This window comes from Montipora foliosa, unplaced genomic scaffold (assembly GCF_036669935.1).
Source record: "Montipora foliosa isolate CH-2021 unplaced genomic scaffold, ASM3666993v2 scaffold_261, whole genome shotgun sequence".
Lineage (NCBI taxonomy): Eukaryota > Metazoa > Cnidaria > Anthozoa > Scleractinia > Acroporidae > Montipora > Montipora foliosa.
This window is the reverse complement of record NW_027179563.1, coordinates 49298-56629: the sequence shown is the minus strand read 5'-3', so window position 1 is coordinate 56629 and position 7332 is coordinate 49298. Positions and strand designations below refer to the sequence as shown.

Below are 7332 nucleotides of genomic sequence, written 5' to 3'. Positions count from 1 at the left end.
AAACATACAGACCAGTGCACCATTAAATTGACGTAAGTGTTTCCATTGCTGAAAACTTGTTGTGTGCAATTTTCACAGTTTCTTCTTTTCTAAAAATTATGCCCCACTTAATGTGAACACTTAACACCTACATTGGTTTTTTCCTACTGTAGAAAACCGATAGATCAGTGTAACCATCCACATGAACGTGAGTGTTTCACATTGATTAAAACTTGTTGTTTCACTTTTTCAACATGTATCTTTGCTAAAAAAATAATGCCACTTAATGTGAACACAGACACTACATTTTGTTTCCCCCCCCCCCATAGAACAAAGAAACACTGAAGCATTGAATCCAAGTGAGTATTGAAAAAAGGGTAGTTAGTGTTTGACTAATTACATTTACGATCTAATTACAGGGGTCGGGCTGCATAAGCGGGAGGTCATGAGTTCGACTCCCGGCCGGACCAACACCCAGGGTCTTAAAATAACTGAGGAGAGGTGCTGCTTTGTAATTACATCCGTCCAAATGGTTAAGGAAGCTTTCAAGTGTTCTCGGATATCTCGGACGAGTAAGGCGGAGGTCCCGTCCCCAAAAATATACTTTCCATGTTTATTATTTCCCTATTGGTATTTTAATCCATGTATTAAGCGCATGCGATCATTTTGTCATGACGCATGCGGCCTATAGCAAGTAGTTTTACGTTGTTATTATTATTATTATTAGTTAGTATTATTCCCTGTGGGGGGGGGGGGCCCCCCCCGTTAAAGAACCCACACACCTATTTCAAGAAGAGTATGGGGGATGAAGTCATGGTGGGCATAAATGGATTTTTTTTTTGATGTTAATGTTAGTGATGAATTTCTGTATCTGTGTATTAACTTGCTTGAAGTCCCGTCATGTCCCTGAGGGTCCAACATAAGCCTCTATTAAAATTCAGCCTTATGATTACCAATCAACACTACACTACATTTTTCTCCTATAAAACATAACAGACCAGTGCACCACTTAAATGAACGTCAGTGTTTCACATTGATTAAAACTTGTTGTTCAACTGTTATTCACAGTTTCTTTCTAAAAAATTAATGCCCACTTAATGTGAACACTTAACACTACATTTTTTCCTACTGTAGAAAACCATGAGATCAGTGTACCATCACATGAACGTGAGTGTTTCACATTGATTAAAACTTGTTGTTTCAATTTTTCAAAGTATCTTTCTAAAAAATAATGCCCACTTAATGTGAACACAAGACTACATTGTTTCCTAGAAAACAAAGAAAAAATTGAAGCATTGAATCCAAGTGAGTATTGAAAAAAAGGGTAGTTAGTGTTTGACTAATTACATTTACATCTAATTACATCGGCCTGCTAAGCGGGAGGTCATGAGTTCGACTCCTGCCAGACCAACACTCAGGGTCTTAAAATAACTGAGGAGAAGTGCTGCTTTGTAATTACATCCGCAAATGGTTAGTCTTTCAAGTGTTCTCGGATAAGGGACGATAAGCCGGAGGTCCCGTCCCACAAATAACTTCCATGTTCATTAGTTCCCTGTGGGCCGTTAAAGAACCCACACACTATTCAAGAAGAGTAGGGGATGAAGTTCATGGTGTTGTGGCTGTCTTCTCTCTGTATATGGGAGGGTGGGTATAGCAGGTCCATAGCAGATGAATAGCTGCCAAAAATTCAACCTTCTCAAACATCTAAATACCAAATAACATTGCTTAGACCTTGTTTGTCTATTTTTTAAAGTTGCATTCCAAAAGGACTGACTCTCAATAATAATGCTAAGTAACATAATTTGACTCCCTCCTGCCTTTCTCCTTTAATACAGTAATAAAGTTCAACCTTTTTTTTTACTTTACTCACCTTACTTGAGCAATATTAATCAACGTTCAGTTTATTTTGATTACATTTATGCTGTTGTTTACTGGCTGTGTCATACTACATTCAAAAGCTTTGCTCCCTTGGGCACTGCACACCTATTCATTGCCTACATTATGGCCTCATATTATTCTTGTTCTCTTTCTATTTGTAATATAAATTGTGTGTACAAAGAATTGAATGGAATGTCCACTTGATTCACACACAAGTCACATTTGAGTAATGACTACTTTTTTCCTAGACAACAAAGATGGACGACCGCCCAAAAGAAGTGAGTATTGAAGAAAAAAACTTACTTATTGCTTGCCATTGCCTATGTTTGCAGACAATATTTCCTGGGAAAGAGAGGCACAATAGCAAATGTGGCGAATATTGTTCTCTTTCTATTTGTAATATGAATTGTGCATACCAAGAATTGACTTGAATGTTCACTTGATTCACACACAACTCACATTACAGTAATGACTACTTTTTTCCTAGAAAACCATGAGCCACTGGATGGTGGTGGTGAACTGCCCCAAAGGAGTGAGTATTGAAAAAAAAAAAAACTAACTTATTGCTTGCCATTGCCTATGTTCGCAGACAATTTTCATAAGTTGCATTGAAAGGACTCCTCTCAATAATAAAATTAATGATGGCATCATGGCTTGATGATAGTTGCTAATCTGTACCCACAAGACAGTATTATATTTAAATTATAAGAGATGCGTTTTCAATTTTGTTGTTTTCAGGATGCTGGAGGTGTCAGGGCATTGGACATCTCCAATGGGAGTGCCCCAGTTCCCGCAGAGGCGGGAACAGGGGAGGGAGGGGGAGGGGGAGGGGGAGGGGGAGGGGACGGGCCCTATTTAGTGGGGGCCTGGGTGGCATAAAAGTATGCTCTGGGGGAGGGTCAACATTTACTACAGGTAGACTGTGGGATTGAAGTCAAGCTAAGATATAACAGCAGTTGCAAGATTTCAACCAGTTGCCACATGATGCAAAACACTATTATGGTTACAAATAAAATATTACAAGTTGAAGTTCTGAAAAGATGTGACTGTGTTACATAGCTTGACTGCCCACTATATTATCTGTAGTACATTTTGACCCAAAAGGCCATTGTCTTAGGCACCGTTTACACGAACGCGGTTTTATTTGTAACCGCATCGATTTTGCTGCGGGTTACACCTTCCGTTTACACGACATCGATCGAGACTGTTACTGAAAACATGTTGATTTGGAACCGCTGCCAAAAGTGGAGCGTTTTGAAAGTGATGCGGTTTTATCTGTCGTCTAAACAGCGAAACCGCATCGATTTGAATACGGTTACTATTTTGGTGCGAAATTTGCATTGTTCAATTGAAAATAGTGAATTTAGCACCTAGTGCAGAGCTCGCTTGTACCATTTATGACTTGGATTTTCTGGTGAAAACGGATCCGTGTAAACACTTCCAAACCGCATTGATTTTGACGCGGTTTCGAGATCATGAAAGTGTGTCGACGTGAAACCGTGTTCGTGTAAATGCTGCCTTGGAAGTAGAATAACAATAATTATTTCTGGCAGCTTCAGTACGGCTAAGACAATGGCCTAAATCTAGAGATATAACCAGAGTTAAGAATAATATTAAACATATGAGCCAGTGCAGTAACTTATATAGTTTTAGCCTTAATATCTAATGTCTGAGCAACACAATAATCATTCAAATGCTAGCATCTGTCCAGAACTCATATTAAATGCATCCTTCATTCAGTTTCAACATGATGCTCTCTTCAGTTACTTTACTGATATCTCTTCATACTTTTGAAAATATGCCTGGAAAAAGAATTAGTTTCTTCTCAGTCTGTAGTAGAAATGAAATGTTTTGCTCAGATATTTCAACATTAAACTCAATTGTCATGTACTTTTTTAGGAGCGCCTGTCGGTTTTAGATGTCATACCCTTATTGTTACCAGTTCATTTGTTTGTACATATTTATCCATTGTTATTCAAGCAATACAAACAGTGATACCATCAGGGCTCACTGTGTCACAGCAGTCACGCCAAAACTCAGACTGCAGTCTGTGCAGACCAGGGGTAAAATATGGTGTTCCCCTCACTATTATTGAGAGCTAACCGTAAACAGGCTAACCTGAATGTCACTTAGGCCTCATTAGGCTAACCAAATGTTATTTAGACCTAATTCAGGCTACCCACATTTTCATTTTGCAGACGGTCTGCACAGTCTGCAGTCTGTGTTTTTCAGTGTCCCGTATCACAACAATATAAAATTACTTGCTCAACTGATTGACGTAAATTATGTTGTTTCATTTCTTTCTTCCTTTATTTATTCAGCTCTCTGGGAGAGTATTGATGTAAAGTTTTTTTGAAACTACCATTAAGTCCCTAGCCTAGCCTGGGTGTTTGGGTAACATTTTGGACTGGTAATCAGTGAAATTCAATAATGATGGATGTACATGTAATGTAGTTTCAAGTCACTAGGGCAAAGTATTAAATCAGCAGAAATAGGTGAACTTTTGCCATATATCTTCTGTTGTGTCTGAACAAGAGGATTATTCAACTGGTAATTGATAATGTACTCTAAAACATATTCCCTATGAAGTAACCGGTACATACTTTTCGAAATGTACCTGAAGAAAGAAATATTGTTTGTTTTCAATGTCAAGTAGAAGTTGCATGTTTTACTATGAGATTTTCAACATCAAACTCAACTGGTTATTACTATTGTTACAGGGCAACTGTTAAGTTCTCTGTCTATTGCCCTAGTTCCAAGTAAGAATAATAATATCATTGTCATTTGCAATGTTTGTACATGTGGAGTCAATTTAACTGGCTCAATATTTAAAGCACTTACTGGCTCAAATGATTGAGGTGATGTAGTTTCAAGTCACTAAAGCAACATATTAAATCAACCTCTCATTCACCTGTATTTGAGAAATTCAGGGACAAAAAATTCATGAACTGTCTAAGAGAATAACAGCACCCTGTCTTGGTAGTGAACATGATATTTTTATTAAACTGGACTGGACTAATGGCCAATGATAACTTTGTACTCTTATACGTGACCCCCGCACCCCCCTCTTCTAGTTCCTCAGCAGTCTCAGGCCAACTCGACAGCCAGGCATTTCTTCTGATTTGCTCGTACATAGTTTGTGCTTGTTTACGCAAATGCCTGAGGGCAGACGCCAAGGATTCCTTGAGACAGTCGGTACAGCCCGTACCAAACTCAAAGAACAATGTTTGAGTTATCATCTGTAATATTATGTCAAGGGGGGAAAGAGAGAATAAAAATTATTGTATGATTGCTGACCAAAGACTGCACTCTGTTTTGTCCCAAAGATTTGCAGGGATCCAAATCAAGCCACAAAACTGATCAATTGTTTAGACTTCCATTAATTTTAAGCTTATACAATATGGCTTACAATATCTACTATTTTTAAAGGTTATAAAATAGGCTTTTCATGAAAAAAATCCCAGCATAAAAACCAAGGACTTTTCTGAAAAATAACTGTAAACAACAAAAATCTGAAAAATATTTGAAAATATTTGAGCAGAAATAGAGAAAAACTCAAAATTATATCTTCTGTTACAGAAAGTTGAAAAAGTAGCCTTTTTTTTAGTTAACCAAGATTTCCACCAAATTTGGCTAAAAAAGAAGGAGCTGTGATTTTTTTTAATGATTTTTCAAAATTATGTATGTCAACAAACATGAAAATTGCATTCATTTAATTTGTATTTGACAATCTGGCCCGATTTTCAACGCAAAAAGGACAGTCCCGGCTTTGTTCATGGCATTCAAAAAACAATTGAAGAAATGGTGGCCTGTGCAAGAATATTACGGACCTCAAGCACCTGCATTTTTGAGACAGCAACGGGAGTTGAGCTGTTTTCCCTGTTAACTTGTCTTCACACAACCAACCACATTTACATTGATTGCTAAGTATCTTTTCTCCATTAGAGATGATTACACAAAAAACCTGGGAGACACCACTGTCCTGGCACGCGAAACACTCTCTTCTGGTTGCCGTCCATGTCTCAAAAACGTGTGTGCTTAAGGAGGGTTTTCAGCTGAGCGTGCACGCGCGTAAGCCACACATGCATTTCTAAAGCTGCTTGCGTCAGCTCATTCTAAATGATTTTGCTCACCTTTTCTTCTAATTCTCACACAGATACATCTGCTTTTCGCAAAAGCTATGCAATTTTTGCTCAAACAATATGATGGTCACTTAAACCCTTATTCGTTGCCATGGTAACCGGTATTTTGAAGGAAAATGTCATGTGAGAAATATATGATGGATACTTAATACACTAGCCAAATTTCGTCTTGAGTTTTGATATAATTACCCCAATTATATATAAGGAGAATATGTTTCATTGTGTGAAAAAAAGAGAAATTATTTGCAGCCTCCCTAAGGCCCCTGTTGTCATCACTAACCTCAATTTCCCGTTGTTCGTTTCTAACTGCCGTTTCAAAAGTGCTTGAAATTGTTTTCCTGACATTTTTCCCACCCTTTAGCAGAGGTTTTGCTATGAATAATCATTTCGAACAGTCCGTAAAAGTGAGAGAAATTTCGCAAACACACCACTCGAAGGCTGACCTTCGAGGACAGTGAGGGCTGTTGTATACGAGCTATTGAAGTTTCCACGCTGAAACTGGGTAGATGATTGGCTAAACATATTCACAATAAACCCACCAAATTTGGAGACAACCGGATGTAAACCTATTTTTTCAGGACTACACCCAACGCACGTGCCCAGTGAAAAATGCCAGCACGCGAACGTTGAAGGCAACACCACTAAAGACTCTCGAGCTATGACCACTCGCGTGATCCCGTGGTGTTAATTAGCTGTTAACACCAAGAATTGCGAGGTTGAAAGAAAAGTAAGAATTGAGCTCAGGGTTCATAAAATTTATTCCATATTGTTTTCTTTTTCAGTTTAGAAGACTCTTTGGCAAAGGGTGTAAACTTACCTGAAATTGAACTTTTCGGTCTTATTCGTTTAAAAGAATCCAGATAAAAAATGGAAGCGCTTAAATATGTAATCACACCAGAAAATTGCCGCTTTTTTATCAGGCTATTAGCAGATTTATTTTCCCAATTTTAAAATTTTCAGTCTGCATGCTACAGTGGTGATTTCTGCACCTAACTGATCACGGCACGCGGAGTCACGCCACGGTTGTAATTTTTTTAGCAGGGTTTCTAAGTGCGTGCTATCTCTACAGCACTTGAAAATCATCGAATGAAACAATCTTTGCAATTGAATGAGGTTTTAGACTCCTGAAAAAAAAAACCGGGAGCTAACAGCTAAAAAAACAAAAACAACCAGTGTCCGTTAATCGTGGAAATGCTTTAATCTTATTGGCTGTAAATGACGTCAGATACACCTTTAATAGAAACCGTTATTTTTTACAATTTCTAATTCAAATGTGAGAAGCCATCTAGCATTCGAATATGGATCGCTTTGTTCGCATTCCGGAGAACTTACT

The 7332-nt window shown here is 38.0% G+C and overlaps 1 long non-coding RNA gene across 1 annotated transcript; it reads right to left on the bottom strand.

The window, feature by feature from the left end:
* Positions 1-4831: 4831 nt before the first annotated feature.
* On the bottom strand, positions 4832-6458 carry LOC137986670 (uncharacterized). The gene is made up of 2 exons (XR_011119952.1): positions 6280-6458; positions 4832-5096 (listed from the first exon to the last, which is right to left on the bottom strand). It is a non-coding gene; the product is annotated as an uncharacterized lncRNA (long non-coding RNA).
* Positions 6459-7332: the final 874 nt, after the last annotated feature.